Genomic DNA, 19,579 nt, shown 5'->3' with positions numbered 1-19,579 from the left:
ACAACCAGCAGAGGAGCCAGAGGCCAAGATCATCACTGAGTCCCTGTTGTTTGACTGTCTCCACAGTCTGTTGAAAGACATTGCATGACAGGGGCACGAGGCTTTTCAACCTGGTTGATTCAAGTTTGGGACCTTATGGGTACAGGCATGCAACTTGAAGATACCAAAGTAAGGGTTCTGGGCTCCTTGGCTCAGGATGTGGGGATTGAGCAAGTGTTCTTGAGGAAGCCAGGACCCTTTTCCCCCTGGGAGTGGCTTATAAGAAATGCAGGAGAGATTTTTGTTGACAGGGACAGCCTGCAGAAACACCATCATAAAAAGGCCTGGAAGACCAGGAAGGAAGGGATCCAATGCTTGAGTGTCTCAATCTGAAAGAAAAGTGTCTGCCAAGGAAGACAGGAAGCTCCCTTAGAATGAAAAATATGACCCCCTTCCCTCTGAATTCTTATAACTCTGAAATTGCAGGGCTTTCAGGCAAAGATATGAGAAAAGGAATAGCAGTTCCTTACTGGCGTGTGCGTGTATACCATGGCAAACAAACCCCAAGCCCAGCAGCAAAGACGAGCAGACGCAGAGCCCCAGGGCCGCCTTGTCCCGGCTGCAGGCACCTTCCCCTGCGGTGCAGTTCTGGGCACGGCCAGCAGGGGCACTGCTGGCTCCTGGCCGGGCAGGGCGGGGCGATGATCCCCCCTGGCCTGCAGGGGGCGCTGTGGCGCGAGCTCGGCCACCTCTCTGCACTCGGCAATGGCGGGCAGGCTGGTGGAAGGGATGGAGAAGGGGCTTCCTTTGGACCTTCAGGGACGGCCGGTCCTGCTGCGCCTCCGGCTGCTGAAATGGACTGCAGCAGGAACCTTGCAAGCAGCAAGCCATGGTGGGAGAAGCAGTGGCAAGACAAAAGCTCTACAGTGGCAGACAATCCTCCAGGTAGTGACCGCAGACCGGCTGTTCCTCCTCTGATCATGAGAGTGAGAGGAGCAGAGCCTAGCCCCTCACCGCCTGGCCAAAATCTTGTGGCATCCCTGCCCTTCCCAAGAGAAAACCCCTAAGGTAAGACAGTCCCCTTCTACCGCCTCCTCTGAGCCCCCATTTTGTTCTCTTAAGCATCAGTCTCTTAGTAACAAATGGGAGAAAATTTCCTAAGAGAAAGAAGAAAAAAAAGGAAAAATCCTGACTCCATGTTACGAGCCATCCTTTTGAGCAGGCTTCGTAGAGATTGTTTTAGATTGATTTCAGGGTGCAAAAACCAACACGTACAAGGGGGTTTGCAGGTTAATCAACACAATGGACTTTATTGAAACAACCACAGTAAAAATGTGTTGGGGAGAATTAAGGGAAAAAGGGAAAAATAAGGAAGGGAAAGAAAAAGGGAGGGTTATAGCTACCAAAACGTTAGAATGGCCGAGGTCCTTCAGTGTCCAGCCGAAGAGGTTCACCAGTTCACGTCCTGGGGAGATCTCAGAAAGGCAGTCCATTCGGGACCCTAATTATACTGTTCTTGATGAGGGGGAAGGGCATTATTTCGAAACCAAATCTATTGTATAGAAAGAATGGTATTTATAAAAGGGGTACACACAGTCCACTTTGCAAGGAATGAAGGCCATTGTTTTTATGGTCCAGTGCCTGCACCTGCAGTCATCCATCTTGCTTTGGTCAGCTCACCTCCCCCCGTGCACCTCCCCCGGGCTGGGGGCTCCAGTCCTTGGAAAGTGTGAGGGAGGCCTTTTCTCACATGGGGATTTCTCAGGGTCTTCTCTGGTGGAGAGGCTTTTGTCATCTCAGCTTGTCTGTCACGGTGGTTGTTGATAAAAGAGTGGGGTCTTCTGTGGGAGACCACCCAAAAGTTCAGGAAAAGTCCAGCCAGGCCAAGAGGTGGACAGCGTCCAAGATTATTGTTGTGAAAAGAACACAGTGCCTCCTTCGTCTCATTGAGCTCGGTGTAACATGCAGGGGACTGCACCTGTGGAAACAGCGACTTAGCAACACTTTCAGGTCATGAAACCCCCTGGCTTGGCATGCCCACTGTGGCTAGAAAAGGGACAAAGGGGTCTTCTGAACAGTCTCTCAAGGACAGTTGTGAGGCAGATGTGGGATATTTTGGACATACTCTCACACTCCAACACTGAGACAAATACTGCCGTATTGGAGGAACTTTTTGCAAGGGATGGACATAATAATGACTCCGACGAGGTCAGGTGCACAGCGCAAATGTGGTGGAGCCTTGCACTGCAGGGGCCATCAGAATACTCCTGCTTCATGGGAATAATGCATTTAGTGGACAACCAAGAGACAGCGAGTTCTGTAGCACGCAAACTCAGGAATGATGAGACCATTATGTGGTGGTCTTTTCAGTCAGTCACCATTTGATGCATTGCTCACAGGGGTCTTAGGATGAGGGAAGAGATGAGAATCTTGACTCCGTGTTTCAAAAGTCTTGGTTTATTATTATATGATATATATTATATTAAAACTATACTAACAGAATAGAAGAAAGGATATCATCAGAAGGCTTAGCTAAGAATAGAAAAGGAATGAATAACAAAGGCTTGTCTCTGACCGAGACAGTCTGGACACGTGGACTGTGATTGGCCATTAATTAGAAACAACCAGATGAGACCAATCACAGATCCACCTGTTGCATTCCACAGCAGCGGATAAGAATTGTTTGCAGTTTGTTCCTGAGGCCTCTCAGCAGCTCAGGAGGAAAAAGTCCTAAGGAAAGGTGTCGGGGGACGATCTTGGGCAGTGGGACAGGTTTACAGTAAGCTGTAGGGACGTCCTCTCCTTGAACCTAAGTACGAGGAGGTGATAAGCAAGAAGCTGGCAAGTAAGGGATGTAAAACAGGATGCTGAAAACCGCAAGGCAAAAACAAAGTGCTTAAGCAGCGCAGATGTAACTAGCCAATTAGAAATTGATAAGGACGCGTGCATGCCTCGTGCACAAAGCGGGCCCTCCAATTATATTTTGCGTGATCGCGTGTATGGAAGAGAAAAACATTATAAGAATACGAGCTTTGTAAACAATAAACGGAGCTTCTTGGAATTCTACATCGTGTCGGTGTGTGCTCCCCTCTACCTGGCTGCGGCAGAAAGGATTTTTCACATATCATGTCGGTGACCCCATCGTCCATGGCCTGATATACACTCGTGTCTCTGCTGTGGTTGAGTCTCAAGGATGAACAGGAAAAATTCAGAGAGAAGATGAGGAAGGAGATGAGGAAGGACAGTTTTCAAGTGGCACCAGTGCAAATCACAGGCCCCAGTGCCAGTGCCCAACGTCCCCCAGCTAGGGAGAGGGAGTCCTCCCCACCAGTGGACCTGTGGTTCTTCCTGTATGAACATGGGGAAGACATGAGAGGGTGGAATGGAAAACCCATGTCTATCCTAACAGCATGGGTGGGCAAACTAAAGGAGGAAACTACTAACAGAGGGACTTCCACCCAATTGAATGCAGCCCCCGCTCCCTGTGACCGAGCTGCCAGGTATAACAGAAGGGAGGATGACATGTCAGATCACCTTGAGGGAACATTCAGAATATATGTCCAGGGAGGGAATAGTAGCCAGGACTAGAGAGGCCCTGCCTCTAGCCAGGTAGAGGCCAGGGAAAATTTTGTCTTTTGGGCTGTGTGGATCCCTGGCACACCAGAGCCATAGAAATACGAGGCTTTTGTCATTGGTGCACAGTGTACTCCAATCCCATCAGGACATGTGGGGCAGAACCCGTTTCCATTGCTGGGGTGATGGGGGGATCGCAGTGAAGCGATCCACAGAATAAATAGACTGCGCACCCTGATGCAGTTATGAAGTGGGTATGTATTGTCAGTACACGGCAAGAGCACGATAGCTGTTGTGAAAACTTGTGCCCTGAGCCCTGCTCTGAGCCACATCTTTATTCACAAAGGTGTTCCATATACATGGCATTGCTTGACCTTTCCATGCATATTCAACCCCTGGCCCCACCTCTCCTCACCTCACATTGTAATTAGATCCCCACCCTTCTGAGCATGTGGTGGTTGCACGGGGGTCTTTGATGGTCTCTAAAGCTGAAGGTCATGGTCTTCCTCATGACTGAACTTCTGAACTTTTGTCCCCTAGTACTTGTGTAGTAGATAGGGACAGGCGAACGGAAGATCACGCGATGTGACGGAAAGTGGCAGGATTCCTTTCCCCTAATCCCCTGAGATAAGAGATCACCCTAGGAATGTAACTAGGAATGTAGCCCCCCTAATACTAGTAACTTTCCACTCCTTACTAACCATAGATGGTACTGAAGACCCCTCTCTGACGTAGTGAAGCCCCCTAGACTATAAAACCCTACGAGATGAGATAATAAACACCTTTTGACCGTCTACCCACATTGGTGTCTGCGTCTGTCATTGGCCTGAGTGACCCATGGTGAGTTTGGGTCACTGTGCTGTCCCTTGAAACCAGGTCGCCTTGTCTTATAGCAGAAGGCAACATATCTGGTGCCAAAACCCAGGAAGGAGCTCAGGTAACGGGGTTCGCCTGGACGAGAGACAGCGGCTGCAGCGGCGGGTCCGTCTACAGCGCAGGGGGGACACCCCGGGGACCAGCGATCCTCATGGAGGCCATCGCGAAGGTCTTAAGTTTGGTTCATTATCAGTGGGGAAATAAATGTGAGCTCAGGAATTTTAATCTTGCCATCGCAAAGCTCCTAAGAGCTGGGGACGATTGAACGTCCCGTAGAAATATTACATTCAGAAGTGTGGGAAAGATGCACCGCCGCTTTAGCAGAGGATACTAAAGCCTTGGGCAGCGGTAAAACCCTCAGAGCGTGGGGGAAAGTAGAGGAGGCCCTACGCAGGGCATTAGAAGAACAGGAGACGTGGAAAGTCGCGCGTTCATGTTTATTGGTTACAGCACAGCTGGGGATAGGAGCGGCGACGCAAACCGTCTCTGAGAGCGATTTGATTGAGGGCGGGAATGCGCGGGGACCAGGCGCGTTCCACCCCTCCCTGAGCCCGAGCCCAAACCCCCCAGAGCCCCCAGGGGACCCCCCGACCCTCCCGCGGAGCCCGCCGGGTCCTAGCCCCCCCACGGAACCTTTTGAAACATCCGCGGTTCCCCTGTCTGTCCCTTCCTCACCGGTCAGCGGCCTGGCGCCAGAGGCGCAGCGGCACGCATGGTCCTTTTGGGGGGAGCTGGCAGAGGAGGCCAGGGACGCCAAGAAGGCGGCTAGCACGGACGCGCAGGTGGCGGCCCTGCCGCCACCGCCGTACACGACAAAACATGGCGATGCTGACCTAGGAGATGGGCGGGGCACACGAGTCCACGGCAGGAAAAGCCCGGAGGCGCAAGTAGTTGCTGATGCGCATGTGCGGGAGACCAACACAGAGCGCATGCTCGGTTTAGAGCCACGGATCCCCGCAAACGCGCATGCATGGGGGTGCGACAAAGAGCGCATGCTTGATAGGGAGCCACGCTCAATACTGCTACCATATAAGGGAGAGATCCCTCCCTGTGGGAGGCAGGGCAAGCCCAGGGGGCGGGAACGGTACCACCCCCGAAGGGAGGAGCGGGGTCGAAGATGCACAAAACGGCGTGGAGCGCCGGAAATGTATTGGCAGTCAACTTCCAGCTCTGAGTCAAGCGACAGCTGCTCAGACAGCTCAGAAGAGCCAACTGAGTCCGGCTGGGACTCGGAAGCTGAGAGAGCAGAATTAATGCGATTTCAAACGAAACCGAATAAAGCTTTAAGCAATATCGGGAAACAATCGCAACACAAACTCACCGATTGGGGAAAAATAAAAATAGCTTGTGCGAATTGGGCACCCGCAGCCACGATACATGCCTTCCTGGTGAGGGTCACTGGAGCGCAGGGGTCTAATATAGCTGCTATGATCAGACACTTTGCAAAGGAAGAACACCTAGCTCCCATTCAAGCAGCAGTTCACACTGCAATAACGAGTGTCATGGCATGCTTTAAGTGTGGCCAGGGTGGGTGTGTGGCAATAAACTGCCCCAAATCAGGACCCCCACCAGCAGCTGCTCCACCACGCCAGGGGAAACCTAGGGGACCATGCTGGGCATATGGAAGGAAGGGGCATTTAGCTAAGGAATGCAGATCCAGGCGTCAGGGAAACAGGAGAGGGAGGGGGCAGCCGGGCCGTATCCAGCCTCCTCCCACCTGGAACACGCAGCGGCCCAGCTACAGCAACCCTCAATGGGGCACAGGGTTCCCATGCTCACCACTACCACCCCCTCAGGGAATGACCAACTTTGTCGCCCAGTAAATGGCTCAATCGAACTTACCTACACCTCAGGAATACCAAGAACAGCCCCCTGGGGGAGAGGCCCCTGGATGGCTTTGGCCATGAAAGCATGGGAACGGGACCCATGGGTGGCCTTCGCCGCGAAGGTGGGCAAGCACCCACTGATCATGTGGGCAGTGTGTCATCTCCACAACAGCTCCGACGACTCGGCCATCTGCCTTCCCTTTTGGGTGGTCCTCAGAAGACCCGCTCGTGCATTTTCCCCAGGAATTGAATGCATCGCCAACCTCATCATGAAAGGCAGGAAACTTGCCTTGAAACACCTAGGAACTGAGCCGACAAGAATCCACCTTCCTTTCAGCAAGCAGCTGATCACGGAGTCAACCACAATATCGGAGCACCCAGCCCTTGCTCTCACCAGCTTCGGAGGAGAAATCTCTTACTCCACCAGACCACCCTGGACTCAGCTGCTGACCATTGTCGACATGGACATGCCACCAAAGGTCATGGACCACCTGCAACCAGGACCGACGGTCTTCACAGACGCTTCCTCCACGACTTCTACCGCAACAGCAGTGTGGCAGGCAGGAGAACAATGGCATTGCGTCAAAGCATGTGACCCCACACTGTCAATGCAACAACTGGAGGCAGCAGCAGTGGTCTTGGCATGCGAACTCTTCCAAGACGAGCACCTCAACATTGTAACGGACTCCATATTCGTGGCAAGGCTCTGCCTAGCCATGGCAGGACCAGGTGTGTCAATATCTGCAGCAGCCCTAATGCTGGAAGAAGCGCTCTCCTCGCGACAGGGCACCGTGTCCGTCATTCACATCAACAGCCACAACCCAGTCAAAGGTTACTTCCAGACTGGCAACGACAAAGCGGACACTGCAGCAAAAGGCATATGGACCATTGCAGGAAGCTCGTCAACTGCACGAGTTGCTCCACATCGGAGCCAAAGCACTGGCGAAGAGATGCGGGATCTCGACAGCGGACACAAAACATGTGGTAGCCACCTGCCCTCATTGCCAGAAGTCACCCCTATGGACCAGTGGAGTCAACCCGAGAGGTCTCAAGCCTTCCGAGATCTGGCAGTCGGATTTCACCTTATGTCAACTGCTGAAGCCCTGAGCATGGCTTGCAGTGACGGTGGACACTTATAGCGGAACGATCATAGCCACACAGCACGACAAAACTAACTCTAAGTCCACAATTCAGCACTGGCTGACAGCCATGGCATGGCTTGGCATCCCCAAGCAGATCAAAACTGACAACGGTTCCAATTTCACCTCCAAACCAGTGCAAGAATTCCCCTCAAAATGGGGCATCACATTAGTGCAAGGTATCCCGTATAGCAGTACTGGGCAGGCCATAGTTGAGCGAGCAAATCAGACCCTGAAAACCAGGCTAGAAGTGTTGGCGAAAGCAGAGGGCTTTGCCAATTCCATTCCCCCAGGAGATCAGGCGCGTGTACTGGCAACCGCTTTGTTAGCACTGAATCAATTCCCTAGGGGGGATGAAACAAACAGTCCCGTTCAAAAACACTGGGCCACCTGAGCACTAGAGGAGGGCCCGCAGGTTGCAATTAGAAATGAGCTAGGCGAATGGTAATGGGGCTGGAGGCTAATGCTCATGGGGCGAGGGTACGCAGCTGTCAAAAAGGACGGCAAAATTAGGTGGTGTCCACTTAAGTCAATCAAGCCCGAACTTCACAATGAGCAGAATGAGACTGATGAGAGTTGCGAGTTTCTGTTTACAGGACATGCTTGGGGGCGTCCTAGTGACACGTACATCCCCGTTCCAGAGGACGGACCACCGAGCCGTCAGGCAGCGCCCAAGAGACCCGCAAGTGTGAGACCCAAGCATCAACAGTGTTTCTGTGTGATTTTGCTGTTGGGGCTTGTTGCCAGAGGGCAAGCCAGCCCAGACCACTACCCTCATCAGCCATTCAGGTGGGTCATGCGACACCTTGGTAGTGACAAGGTGCTCAAAGAAATCACCACACCGAACACCCCATCCTTCGTGCTTTGCATTACCGACCTGTTTCCAGGATGACCAAAGGTAAACCCTTATTCCTCACATGCCACACACATGTACCTATCCTACTGGTGCCCAGCCTCAAACCCAGGAAAAAGCTACTGCAATCACCCAGGGTGGGGATATTGTGGGCACTGGGGCTGTGAAACCATTGTTATAGATGCCAGACCGTCAGGGCCTGGGTGGGAGCCACAAGAGCCCGACAACTTCTTACAGTTCACCTGGGCACCCACCGGCTGCAAAACACCCGTCTTCCTCCAGGGAAGTTTCTATTGAAACGGTCACAAAATCCCTAAATTTCGGAAATGCACCGACTACAACATGACGGTTTTGCAGCCAGATCGCCCCAGTTGGGCCATAGGCAAAATGTGGACAGTAGTCCTTCAAGGGTCGAAAGAGAGGGTGAATGTGCGAATTATCAGGCTCCAACTGTCGGCACCCTGAGCGGTCGGACCCAACAAAGTGATTAAAAACCCTCAGAAAGGGAGAAACCCGACCTACCCCAAAGCCTTGCCCACAAAGGTCACCGATGTCCCGACTGGCCATGCGGAAGCCTTCCAGATAGGCCGCTCAGCCGGGTTGGACTCGGACCCAATCCTTCGCATGCTAGAAGCTACCTTTCTATCCCTGAACGAATCCAACCCGAACCTAACCGACTCACGCTGGCTCTGTTATGATATTAAACCCCCCTTTTACGAAGGAGTTGCTTTAAATACCCCCTTCAGTTACTCCACAGCCGATGCCCCTCACCAGTGTAGGTGGGACACTCCCTGCAAAGGAATCACCCTGAGTCAAGTCACAGGCCAGGGCAGATGCTTTGGCAATGCAACCCTAGCTAGGCGGAAAGGCAACGTCTGCACCGAAGTTGTCAAGCCCGACAGGAAGAACAATAAGTGGGTAGTCCCATCCGCATCTGGGATGTGGGTTTGCCAGAGATCTGGAGTGAGTCCCTGTGTGTTCCTTGCCAAATTCAATTATTCTAATGACTTTTGTGTCCAAGTTCTGATTGTTCCTAGGGTCCTGTACCACTCAGACAAAGAAGAGTACCACCTTTTTGAAGAAACCAGCTGGCTCCACAAAAGAGAAATAATGACAGGTATAACTATCGCAATGCTGCTCAGCCTAGGAGCAGCCGGAACGGCCACAGGTGTCTCAGCCCTAGCGACCCAACACCAAGGACTGTCCCAGCTGCAAATGACCATCGATGAGGACCTGCAAAGGATCAAGAAATCTATTTCCTTTCTAGAGAAGCCAGTCTCCTCACTCTCAGAAGTGGTCCTGCAGAACAGGCGAGGACTGGACCTCCTGTTCATGCAACAAGGAGGCCTGTGTGCTGCCTTGTAAGAGGAGTGTTGCTTCTACGCGGACCTCATGGGAGTCGTTAGAAACAAACTGGCTCAGAGACAAAAAGACAGGGAAGCCCAACAGGGTTGGTTCGAGTCCTGGTTCAATCAATCACCATGGCTAATCACCCTAATTTCTACCCTAAGAGGTCCATTGGCAATGCTACTTTAAGCTATTACCTTTGGACCATGCTTGCTGAACAAGCTAGTCTCATTCGTTCAGACCCACCTAGAACGGGCCAACATCCTGTTCATAGGCCGGTAACAAATGCTGTGAATTCAACTGGGAACACTGCCAGTCACAAGATTTTCTAAACTTGCCTAGCAAAAACTTACTCAGGTTTACCAAACCCGTCTCCCTTGTCAAATTACAACCTTATACCTCATTTCAGTACCTATGTCTACGACTACCTCATTCATTTGTGAAAAAGGGGGGGGGAGATTTAGTAGATAGGGACAGGCGAACGGAAGATCACGCGATGTGACAGAAAGCGGCAGGATTCCTTTCTCCTAATCCCCTGAGATAAGAGATCACCCTAGGAATGTAACTAGGAATGTAGCCCCCCTAACACTAGTAACTTTCCAGTCCTTACTAACCATAGATGGTACTGACGACCCCTCTCTGACGTAGTGAAGCCCCCTAGACTATAAAACCCTACAGATGAGACAATAAACGCCTTTTGACCGTCTACCACATTGGTGTCTGCGTCCATCATTGGCCCGAGTGACCCATGGTGAGTTTGGGTCACTGTGCTGTCCCTTGAAACCAGGTCGCCTTGCCTTATAGCAGAAGGCAACATACTTGTCTGAGTATGTCTATTGATTTTGATCAGCTTGGAGGAAGAGGAGCCCTTTTACTTAGGTTTCTTGCATTCCTCAGTCTTCTCACAGTATTGTTCTTTATCACAAGAAGCTTCAGAAATTTGCATTTTCCTATGCCTTTTGCGCCATGGCAGAGGTTTCTTAAGTAAAAGGTTAAAATTCAGCACACAATTCTACAAGCCAAACCTTAAATCCTTAATTCATATTGCTTAGTTAAACAACCTCCAAAACCTCCATTTCAGCAGCAGTTGACCCTGCTGGAAGCTGAGGTGAGTTAGACTGGGAAGGAGTGGAAGAAACATCCGTGTATTCTGGGCATAGATTTCCTCCAGACTGGTTATTTCAAAGGCACAAAAGGATGCAGGTGGGTTTTTCGAACAGCTGCTGTAGAGGCAGAGGGCATTAGGCAAATGAAAGTCCTTGCCTAGGCTGTCCAAAAATCCTTCTGCTCTTGGACTCTTGAAGATAGAAGAGCAATGAGTACCAACTGCCACCTCAAGGATGCATCATCAGCGATATCAGACAAATTGAGATGCCGTGATCCACATCCACAAAATGACCTGTGAGCTGGAGAGCCAAGGGATGGTCAGCAAGGCTCACTCACACTTCAACAGCCCCATTTGGCCTGTGCATAATTCTGACTGTGGACTTCTGTGCCTTGAATGAAGTGACTCCACCGCTGAGAGCTGCTGGGCTGGACATGCTGGAGCTCCAGTATGAGCTGGAGTCCAAAGCAGCAAAGTGGTACGCCACTATTGACATAGTTAATGCGTTTTTCTCCATTCCTCTGGCAGCTGAATGCAGGACTCAGTTTGCCTTTACTTGGAGGGTTGTGCAGTACACCTGGAACCAACTGCCCCAGGGGTGGAAGCACAGCTCCACCATCTGCCATGGAGTGATCCAGGTTGCATTAGAAAAGGGTAAAGCACCAGAACATCTGCAGTACATTGGTGACATCATGTGGGGGAACTGGAAATGGAAGTATTTGAGAAAGAAGAAAAAATCATCCAGATTCTGCTGGAAGCCAGCTTCACCATCAAAAAGAGAAAAGTCAAGAGGCCTGCCCAAGAAATCCAGTTCCTGGCAGTAAAGTGGCAGGACAGACAACGCCAGATACCACTGAGGTAATCAACAAGATCACAGCAATGTCTCCACTGACCAGCAAGAAGAAAACAAGCTTTCATAGGCGCCATAGGCTTTTGGAGAATGCACATTCCTAAGTGCAGCCAGTCTGTGAGCCCTCTCTACCTGGTAACCAGCAAGAACAACAATTTCCACTGGGCCCTGAACAGCAACAAGCCTTCACCCAGATCAAGCAGGAGATCACTTGTGCAGTAGCCTTTGGCCCAGTCAGGATGGGACAAGAGGTGAAGAATGTGCCCTACTCTGCAGCCGGGAACAATGGCTCATCCTAGAGCCTTTGCAGAAGGTGCCTGGGGAGACTCGGGGTCAACCTCTTGGATTCTGGAGCTGAAGTTAGAAGGTCCAAAGCCAACTACACTCCCACAGAGAAGGAGATCCTGGCAGCCTATGATGGAATTCAAGCTACATCAGAGGTGACTGGCATAGAGGTACAACTTCTGCTGGCACCCTGAGTGCCAGTGCTGGGGTGGATGTTTAAAGGAAAGGTTCCCTCTAGACACCATGCCACTGATGCCACATGGAGCAAATGGATTTCCCTCATCGCACAACATGCTAGTATTGGAAACACAAACTGCTCTGGGAACTTGGCGATAATTATGAATTGGCCTGAAGGTGACAAATTTGAACTACTGGAAGAAGAGGGGCAGGAACAGGTGTCGTGTGCTGAGGAAGCTCCACCTTTCAACCAACTACCACGAGGAGAAACACGCTACGCTCTTTTCACTGACAGTTCCTGTCGCATTGTAAGGATAAACTGAAAGTGCAAAGCAGCTGAATGGAGCCCCACGGGACAGGTTGCAGAAGCTACTGAAGGAGAGGGTGGATCGAGCCAACTTGCTGAACTCAAAGCCGTCCAGTGTGCCCTGAACATTGGTGAAGGAGAGAAGTGGCCAGAAGTCCCTCTCTACACTGACTCATGGATGCCAGACAATGCTCTGTGGAGGCCTTTCCTGGCTGGAAAGGTGAAAAAAGGCCAGTTGGCAGCATAGGGGAAAAGCAATCTGGGCTGCAGACGAATGGTAAGACATTGCTACTCGGGTAGAGAAGCTACCAGTGAAACTCTGTTGTGTGGGTGCCCATCTGCCCAAGAACTGGGCTAATGAGGAGCACTGAAAGAATGAACAGGTGGATCAGGCTGCAAAAACTGAGGTGTTACAGATAGGTTTGGATTGGCAACACAAGGGACAGTTGTTCACAGCTCAATGGGCCCATGATGCCTCAGGCCATCAGGGCAGAGATGCCACCTAGGTGGGCACGAGACCCAGGGGTGGATGTAACCATGGACAGCATCTCCCAGGTTATCCATGACTGTGAGACGTGAGCTGCCATCAAGCAAGCTAAGCAGGTGAAGCCCCTGTGGTATGGGGGGGCATGGTTCAAACAGAAGCATGGCGAGGCCTGGCAGATTGACTACATCACGCTGCCTCCAACCCGCCAAGGCAAGTCCTACGTGCTCCCAATGGTAGAAGCCACCCCTGGATGGTTGGAGACCTACCCTGTGCCTCATGGCACTGCCCAGAACACCATGCTGGGCCTGGAAAAGCAGGTCCTCTGGAGACATGGAACCCCTGAGCGGATTGAGTCAGACAACGGTACCCATTTCAAGAACAGCCTTATAAAGAACAGCCTTATAAACACCGGGGCTAGAGAACCTGGTATTGAGTGGGTATATAATATTTTCTATCATGCACCAGCAGCCAGGAAAGTGTCCTGGTTTAGGGCAAACCTCCAAAGGGGGCCCCCCAGAAAGCAAATCCACGTGGCCCCTCCCCCCAACCGGTTTGGGAAAAATTTTCGCAGAAAGAAGGTAAAAAACCTTTTTATTTAACAGGCAAACACTTCCCAGCACCACAAATGAACAATACCAGACGACAAAACTCATTCACTGCTCTGGAGAGACGACAAATTCAGAAAGTCTTTCCTGCGGATGTTTGCTCTGCTATCAATCCCTCTGGCACTGGGAAAGTCTGCTTCCCAGAGTGGGCCCCTGTGGGCCATAAAGTGCAAGCTCTTGGTGCTTCCCAGGTCCCAGTCTGGAGCAGGTTTGAACGGTTCCAAGAAAAGGGAAAAAAAACTAGTCCAGGGAAAACTTCTCTGCCTCAGCCAGCTAAACTAACTAAAAAGCAAAGGAGCGCAGTGTTCTGCTCCATCCATGCCCAGACAACACAGTGTTCCAGCAGACTGTGGAAGAGCGAGTGCCGGCTGATAAAAAACTCCGTGCTTCTTCTTCTCCCCCTCTTTGGTCTCAGAACTGCTCTGACAGAACCACACCTCGCACCCCAGGAGGACTGCAGCCACCATTTAAGCAGACTGCAGGGTGACTAACAGGGTGTCGGTCATATTCTGACTCTGTCGGTGTTGTTTTGTATTAATGCATTTTTATTTTTATATTTTCTTTTAATTTTTTTATTTTTTCCTAAAAAAGAACTATTATTCCTACTCCCATATCTTTGTCTGAGAACCCCTTAATTTCAAAATTATAATAATTCAGAGGGAGGGGGTTTGCATTTTCTGTTTCAGGAAGGCTTCTGCCTTCCTTAACAGACACCTGTCTTTTGAAACCAGACAGGTACCTACATTATACTAGCAAAGAAAGAGTATAGATTACGAGTCAATGTAATTTACCACCAAATTGATGATGGTGTCCACAGAGTGCTTCCACTCAACCCTCGAAGGAATAACTGCAAGGTGGCATCCCATCTCTGGGTAGAGACCCACACACATTTTCAGGGAATGTGCAGAAAATTTCTGCTTTGTACAAGTTTGATGCAGCTTTCATAGTTTGAAAAACAGTGTGTTTGTCAGTCACAAATTGCAGCTTATCTTTCCACATCTTGCTTCCACAGCAAGAGGTTTACTGTCAGCTACAAGTGTCACTTCCACAGCACCTGACAAGACATACGGTCTTTAGAGAGTTATCCTGCAAATTAGCAAGAACAAGCAATATATAAGCTCTTGTGGCAGGGGAGATGCCCTGTCACACCAGGGCACCCAGCTGTGCCTGGCCCGGTTTCTTACAGGCAGAGCCCAGCAGGTGCACGGCCTGGGCTCTGCCCCAGCTCTCAGGCAGCCCTGTTGTTAAGGAAACTTCTCTTTCTGGGCATCTCTGAGGCTCTCTGGCAGTCACGCTCTCACCACCAGACTGTTCCTGCTGGGACCAAATCCTCTTTGCAGTGGGTGGCTCAGGTGAGCTGAAGGGCTCTCCCATTGACTCCCCGCACTCCCCCCACTCTCACACAGACCAGGTTTCCCACAGCAGAGTCTCATGTGTTTCATTCCACAAAACAATTTATTTGTGGCGAAGGAACGCAGAGACAGCTGGAGGCGGTGCCTCCAGGGAGGCACTTTGAACCCCTGGGCTGTTATGCCTTCACAGTCTGAGCACAGCAAAGTCTCAGCTCTTCCTCCCAAGGCTTGGCATCTGCCCTGTCTCTGACCGTGCCACAGGTCCTCGGGCTCTTTGTCCTGCCAAGGGTCAGCAGGTCACGGGCTCTTCCCTTGGGCTCCTGCCAGCCAGAGTTCGGGCTGGAGCTGGCAGTGCAGCTGCCCCCTGAGCTACCTGCACCAGGTGTATTCCTCAGCACCTGTGCTTTGCAGCTGCCAAGGAACTGCACTCAGGGCCTCCTATTTGGCCTCCGGGACCACAGGCTGGAGCTGCCAGAGCTGTCTGAGCACTGCCCCAGGTGCGGGTGTGTGTGAACGCACTGCAGGGCTCACGGCCCTAGTGGCTGAGCAGGACATGGGGCACAGGCAAGTGGGGCACAGACAATGCTGCTTCTCCCCTGGCCAAATGGAGAAGAGCTGCGGCTCGAGCATGTGCCAGAAATGGCTTTGGGAGCTGAGGAACACCGTCCCTGGGCTGTGCCCCTCGCTCTTTCCCAAGAGTCCCGTGGTGATCAATCACTGCACCTCCAACAGGTTGCTCTGCCTGTCTCTTGCCTTTGTGCAAAGAGCGAGGCTGGCAGGGCTCTGCAGGGTAAAAGCTGCCCCAAGGAACCAGACAGGCTGGAGGAACGGGCAGCAGAGACCTCACCAAATCCAGCCAAGAAGGGGTAGGAAGTGAGAGTGTCACCAAACAGGAAAAAAGAAACTTATCCAATACCAATTTGATGGGAATAAGCAGACACTTCTTTATTCAGGTGATGGCAACACAGGGATAACTCCTCTGGAAATGTGTTCCACTTAACAAACAAACCCCATCCATTTTATATACTTTTTCTGCTGAATCATCATTACATGTGTTCTTTTACATACTATGCATACTATGCCCACTCTAAATTTAACCTTTACATTGATTGTTTCTAATAGCTAATAACTTCATCCGTATTCTTATTCTAAAACAAACACTGGTCATCTCTCCTGAGGTCTACTGACTGGAATTCTTAATATTAAAACCAAGATGGGAAAGACAGTGGGTTTCCAAGCAGTGTTACTGGTAACCATGACTGCAACAGAAGGGCCCAGTAACTTCCTGGGGAGGTTTCTACAGTTACATTCCAAACACAGCACTCCTGATATTTCTATACCTTATATTTCACAATTGTCTACTTATAATCATAGTTAACCCTTTTATATTATCTGACTATTTGATCAAAACATTCATAACAAGAGCAGACAGGAGCAGCAGAAGCCAGGGCAGGGGAGATTGGGAAGGTGGCAGAGAGACATCCGGGCTGAAGGGCATCCCAGGGAAAGGGGAGGAGAGGGCTTTCCCTCAGCCCATGCTTCTCTTCTCATTCTCAAAACATGACCACGGAATCTCATGTTGCCAGAGATGGGCCAAACACCCAGTGGGCTGCAATTTCCCCAGTTGTGGCTGCTTGGCCATGACAAGGAAGGTCAAAAAAGGGAAAGGGGGAAAAGCAGCCCCCAAACTGGGCATCTTTGGAGCGGCAATTCCTCCCATTCCTTCCTGTTGGTGAGGAAGCTTTGCCTGACAGAATGACATGACAGAGGAGGGGGGAAGGGGCCTGTGGACAGGAGCTCTCACAGCTGGGTCACACCGAGGGGGTGGCCCACAGGGCTGTCCAAAGGAGCCTCCCCTTGGCCCCCCCTCCCCCCAGTTGTGGTGTGCAGTTTCCATGTGACACAATGTCAGCACGGTGATGTGACAATGTGGTGATGTGACGTCACCATGATGTAACAATGCCCCTTGGCTGGAAAACCTCTGGAGCATGAGGAGTCAGTGTGGGATTGAGCATCATGAGAGCTCTTGGAAGGAGCTATGAAGGACTGTTCAGCATCACAGCACCATGAGAGCTTTTGGAAGGAGCTGTGGAGCTCCATCTCACTGCTGGTGTCCTGCCAAAAGGCAGAGGCACTGCTGAGTGCACTGGGAATTACGGGGAGGAGAGCAGCGGGCTGAGAGAGAGACCTCAGCTGGGGCACCTGGGGCTTGGGGGTCTGCTCCAGGGCCACAGGACCCTCAAGACTCTCAGTTCCTTCTCTTGCACCTGCTGTGCAGGAGGCTTATTGAGCTCCTGCCCAAGTGTCTGTGTCTTCCCAGCTCAGCCCCAGAACTCCACACCTGGGAGACTGAGCCACCAGGCTGATGGATCCTGACCTGCTGGACCTCCCACTCGGAGTCAAGATCTATGTGAAGCCCAAGTCCAAGTTTGTCTTCTGCAGGGAAAGCTGGGGGAAAAGGTAAAGGAAGTAAAAGAGTGCAGAAAAGCTCTCCTCTTTCATGGGGTCCCCATCACGCACAGAGTTCTTGTGGCCACCTCCTCTACAGCAGGGGCTGCAGCCTTACAGTCAGGCAAGGCTGAGCAGCAGAGGGAAGCTCCAGGCTCCCTGGAACGCAGAGAAGAAGCACTTGTCAGTCTCCTCACTGGTTTCTGGCACTGTGCATGTATGTGGCCGGGCCCCTGCCTGCAGCAGGCAGCTGTGTTTGTCCTGGTGCCAGGGCAATGAGTCCCTCCAGCTCATCCTGCCATGTCAAGTCAGGCTCTGGTGCACCTTTGAGGGACACTTCCACCTTCTCCTTATTCTGTTGGCATATTTGGAAGAGCCTGGGTTTTCCTGGTTGGGGAGTGCACACACTGTCCTCCTCCTCCTCCTCCAGCTTGCACTGCACCTTCCCAAGGCAGAGACTTGCCAGAGGCCAAGGCAGAGGCAGCTGACACAGCCCTTGAGCCTGCCTAACCTGAGGAGACTGGTTTCATCCACTCTCCACTGGCTGCATTTGAAGCACTGGCCTGACCTTTTTGGTTGGAAGGTTCATTTGTGGGTGGGTCAGCAGATCCTTCTGATGGCCTAAGGTGTCTATTTGCTGCTGGGGTTGCTGCTGGGGTTTGTCTTCTCTCCCTCAGCCCATCCCATCACAGCCCATCCTGGCCCAGCACAGCCCTGCAGCCTTTCTGTGAGGGTCTCTGTGTCTTCAGAAGGAAAAAGAGGAGTGTTGGTCTTCAAAGTACCTTGCTTTTCTCACAAGTACCACATGGCACCTCTTTGCTGCCCTCCTGCCTCCTTCATACTCTGGGAAATGTCTCTTACAGCTTCACTGGCAATGTCCTTCTTTCAATCTGGACGATCCCTATATGCACCACCTGAACCTGCAATACAACTGCCTGCATGACCCCCACCTTCAGGACTACCACAAGCGCAAGGACATCCTGCGGATGCTGAAGAAACGGGGCTTTGTCACCAGTGAAAACAAGGTAGGTTTGGACATCAGGCTGAAGAACAGCCCTCTTCAAGCAGGGCTCCCACAGCCCTTGCTGCAGCCGCCTGCTGCTGCCTGAGGACAGGGCCGTGCTCTGGTGTCCCTGGGAGCAGAAGAAGCGCCAACATCCCCCCGGCAAGCCCCAGTCCTTACCTTCATCTGTGGCCCCAACACCAGGGTATGGGGGGAAGGCTTGGGGGCAGCTCCTCTCCCTCCCACTGGGCTCGGGCTGTTTTGGGGAAGGCCAACTGCATGGCTTGACAGTTTTTGGGGGATTCTGCCCTCATCCCTCCATAGGTGATTTGCACTGTGAAGGAGTTCAACGAGTACAGGCAGTACCTGACCAGGATCAAGCTACAGTCAGAGCAGATCATGGGCCAGCAAGAAGTAGGCAAAGCGTTGTGTTCAGGGGCATGGGACTGTGCAGGGTGGTGCTGCTGGGCTGGGCACTGTGGTGGGGAAAGGACTCCGCAGCTGGGAGCTGAGCCAGTGCAGGGCACTGAGTTGGGCACAGGCAGCAGGGCCATGTGCAGGCACACACCGTGCTGAGGGAAGCCCTTCTCCCCTGCCCTCATGGCCTGGCTGAAGCAGAGTGCCGGCCTGGGCCTGGGGGAATCCTCAGCACGTAGGGGCTGAGTGCTTGTCCAGGCACCATAACCCACAACCTGGTGTCACCTTTGAGGAAGGGTTTCTGCCATTTTTGGCCACATTAAAGGATGGCCCCAAACTGCTGGGAACCAATGACACTTCCTCCTGGGCAGAGTGGCAGCTGCAGCCTTAGAAACCTTCTTGCCTACCTCCACAGAAAAGCAAAGAGACCACCCTGAAATCAGGGAGATGCAGAAGTATGAAAATGCCTTTGGATGAGAGCCAAACCAACTCCACAGCTGAGCTGGGTCAGGAAGATGCCAGCGGAGCCACTGACACCCAGAGCGAGCTGGACAACACTGCTGATGGCCCCTTTAAAGCTGTCTTAGAGCAGCTGACCACAGCAGAAGCCCAGAAGCTACAAGAGCTGGTTAACACTGTTGTCTACAAAGTGTTTGGAAGGCTGAAGGTTCCTGGGGACCAGCGTGTCAGCTTTTTAAGGAAAACTGCTCAGGGGATCAGAGGAAATGGTTTTGGCAGCTCTGTGAAAACAGAGCCTGCAGAGACACTTCTAGACCACTTTCAAGAACTGGAAATGGTGGCCAAGGAACTTGTAGCAACAGTGTTGGAGATCTTGGGGGACCATCTGGAGACCAAAGCTTCTGAGCCAAGGAGGGCAGCCAGGCAGAAGGAGAAGCCCGTTGATGGAGAAACCACCCAAGCAGACACATCCCAGGAAGCTGAAACAGACA

General features: G+C 51.8%; 1 long non-coding RNA gene across 1 annotated transcript; it reads right to left on the bottom strand.

Moving 5' to 3' along the window:
• Nucleotides 1–1,253: 1,253 nt before the first annotated feature.
• On the bottom strand, nucleotides 1,254–5,285 carry LOC115484519 (uncharacterized). Its single transcript, XR_003945186.2, has 2 exons — nucleotides 5,104–5,285; nucleotides 1,254–1,957 (listed from the first exon to the last, which is right to left on the bottom strand). It is a non-coding gene; the product is annotated as an uncharacterized LOC115484519 (long non-coding RNA).
• Between the last annotated feature and the right edge of the window lie 14,294 nt (nucleotides 5,286–19,579).

This window comes from Serinus canaria, chromosome 20, assembly GCF_022539315.1.
Source record: "Serinus canaria isolate serCan28SL12 chromosome 20, serCan2020, whole genome shotgun sequence".
NCBI lineage: Eukaryota > Metazoa > Chordata > Aves > Passeriformes > Fringillidae > Serinus > Serinus canaria.
The sequence above is the reverse complement of the archived record's forward strand: the minus strand, read 5'-3'. Positions and strand labels throughout refer to the sequence as shown.